We start from the raw sequence: 3,581 nt of genomic DNA on the forward strand, positions 1-3,581 counted from the left end.
CGTAAGACTGACACTCACCACATTTCCTGGTCATTTCTATCGCATCTTTCTTTATCGTCGGCCAATATACCCCCATTCGTAACACCTTGCCCGTTAAAGCTCGTGCCCCATTGTGTGCACCTACCTGGGCTGAGTGTGCTTCCTATAACATCTCTCTCCCTTTGGCTTGGTCCACACACTTTAGCCATGGGGTCGTGAACCCTTTCTTGTATAATTCTCTGTTAACCATTGTGTACGAAGGTGCTTTTATACGTATCTTCCTAGCCTCGCCATGATTGTCTGGCAACACCCCCTCTGTAGGTATTCGCGGAATGGTGTCATCCACGTGGGCCCAGCTGGGGCTAGGGCGTTCATCTACTGCTCGTCTATACTTCTTTCACGGAGTACCTCTACTAGGACCTTCTTTGACAGGTGGTCGAAGCATGTGGATGCCAACTTACTTAAAGCATCTGCCTTTTTGTTTTCACTCCTAGGTATCTGCTTGATTGTAAAGTGCCCGAATGATCCTACCAATTGTTTCACCATCTTTACATACTTTCCCATCCTCTGATCTCTTACCTCGAAGTTCCCATTAACCTAGTTTGCTGCTAACCTCGAGTCGGTTAGGGCCGTTACAGCTTTCGCATCCATCTGCTTGGCTAGACGCAATCCTGCGAGCAGCGGTTTGTACTCCGCTTCGTTGTTTGATGTGTGGAAATCGAAACGGAGGGCATAGGTTACCTCTTCTCCTTCCGGGCTGGTCAGGATCAGCCTCTCCCCTGAGCCTTCCCTGCTGGATGCCCCATCCGTACACAAAGTCCATGAACTGTTATCAGTCGGGGCCCCTTCAACTGCCCACACTTTCTCTTTGGTCGGGTCCCCTCCGTCCGGAATTTCTAGTAAGAAATCGGCTAGCGCTTGTCCCTTGATACTTGTCCTTGGGCGGTAATTTTGTTGGATATAGTGTCTAAGTTCATAACTTTATTTGGTATGTACTTCACCCGACCCGGCATGGTCCATTTGGGTTGCATGGAATCGCAATACTTGGATAGACTAGATGAGAGAATAAGGCACTTATGATTATTAATATATTATAAGTTCTAATATATTAGTAATAGTATTATTTAATTAGTATTTGATCAAGTATCAATCTAGTATTAATTTGGTGATCAAAGTGAGACTAATTAAATATATAGGGTTGATTATGATAATCATCAATTCTTTTATGGTGGATTAATGATCCATGGTTTATGGGTTTGTTTATAACCATATGGAGTTCCATGGATAGTCCATGGGAGTTACAAACCCATAGGTCATGGGAAATGAAGAGTCATGACAATTAAGGGTATTCATGTGAAAACCCTAATTGTGACAACACTATAAAAGGAACCCTTTGGCTAGCAAAATCGGTACCTAGTGTTACTAGAGAGGGCATAACCAATTTTTGAGTGTAAAAAGTACTCTCTCAAGTTATTCCAAGTTTTATGGTGTTGTGTGAAGCATTTGAGGCACAACATTTGGGGTGCTAGGCTCACAAAGTCTTGATGGAATCCAAGCAACAACAAGGTATGTATTTCTACTAGTTTCTATGTTTTATGTAATCCCCATGCCATGCTAGTTAGGAAATAACCTTGAAAAGAAATTTGCATGTATATAGAGAAAACATAAATTCAAGGTTATTAGGGTTGCACGTACACTTAGGAAGTGTTAGAATGCTCAAAACCCATCAGTGGTATCAGAGCCTAGGACTGTTTTTTGTATACTTGATGCAAAACTGCTTGAAAATCGAAAAATCTGCTAACTGACGACTGGACTCGCTGAGTCCATGAACAAATTCATCCTACTCGTCGAGTAGGATCATGCACTCGATGAGTAGGAGCGTGCTGGGCAGTTTTCGAGTTTTGTTGCTGGAAATGGATTAAAATCATTATCCAAATCTATTTTGGACTTGTAAAATCTGTTTTTCAAAGTGATAATGATTATGTTAACCCATTTTACATGACTTTTATCAATTTTCAAGTATTGTATATGTTTATATGATTTCTTGAAATTGCTTGACATGAATTTGTGTTCTTATGAGTTTTTAGAAGATCATAGGAATTATATGTAACCTTCATGTGTGTTTAATTCATGATCTTAATGGCAATGATGGTGTCCATAACTTGTCCTCAAGTTATGGATAACCAAAAGTCACTTCTTTAAATTGTGATTAAAGAACTAAAGAGGTTTCATAAAATGAAGAGTCTTCATTTTTATGAACCATTAAAACTCATAAGTTACAAATTGAAAAGACTTGGAATAGTTTCAATTCTTGCCCTCAAGTTTTGGAATTTGAAAAGTCTTACACTTTAATACTTTAACTCCAAATTAAACCTTAGATTTTTAAAAAGTTTAAAAATCAACACTTATACTACTATTATAATTTTATTATATAGTTATGTATAAGAATATGTCATTCTTACCATTAGTAGGCCTCATTCACGAAGCCGGTCTATAAGGGGGGTATAAGGTTGTTGCCTATAAAATGGTGACTTAATGGGTGTCCACTCTCACCCACCGCTTCCTTGATTGGTGGAGGGTCGTTAGCCGAACGAGTAGGATACGAATTTAAATACTCATTAAAAGTATAATGAATTATAAAGTAACTATACATTATAAATTCCCAATCTTAGTTACTTTAGGAAAATGTGAAATTGGTGCTAGCCCATAAAATTACACTTTGTACCTTACCAAGTCGATAGTGGAGCGTGTGTTGTTAACCAACACTCTAACATGGACTAGTAAGAGTGGCAAAGGGTAACTTGACTTTATTATAGATCGGTGGAGCGTGTGTGGTTAACCAACACATCAATTATGTAATATTGTTGAGGGTACCAAGTCAATTTGTATGGTTATTTACACCTTGTTTGTGATCCTCGGCATCCCAGTCACAAACTTGAGAGGGCACAATCGAGATTCAAACATGCCATTGAAAAGTTCAATGTATCTCAAAAGATCTAGGAGTTTGAAAACCAATAAAACCTAATAATAAAATATTTCGTTCTTATGGTGGAAATTGGTAAATCGTCATTTACCTACCTTTAAATATTTAATAGGGTGGATTACGACATCCCTCTTCCACCTATAAATAGTTTGTTGGATCCTAGCCTTAATATTTCATTTGGGTGACTTATTAAGGATTCTTAATCTAATGAAACTTGTCTTTCTTTCAGATGTCTTCCAATAACGCTGCTGGCTCAAACCCTACAGGCTCCTTTTCCCTAATGAACTTGTGTGGTAAGGTCATCTTTGATGGATCCAACTTCAATGAGTGGATCAGAAACATCAGGATGATTACCCGCTATGAGGACAAAAAATATGTCCTTGACAGAGAGCTTAAGGTTGTTAATGAAGCCACTGCTACTCCTGAAGAGTTTGCAGAGTTCATTGCACATGAGAAGGATGCCACCAAGGTGTCCTGCATCATGATGGTCACAATGAATCCGGAACTCCAAAAGTCTTATGAAGATTTCTACTCCTATGAGATGCACCTGGATCTGATGGCAAGGTACCATCAGAGTGCGCGTCAAGAGAGGTATGAAATCATTTCCTCCATGATAAAC

The sequence above is a fragment of the Lactuca serriola genome, chromosome 9 (genome assembly GCF_051521515.1).
Source record: "Lactuca serriola cultivar US96UC23 chromosome 9, Lser_US96UC23_V15, whole genome shotgun sequence".
NCBI classification, from domain to species: Eukaryota; Viridiplantae; Streptophyta; class Magnoliopsida; order Asterales; family Asteraceae; genus Lactuca; species Lactuca serriola.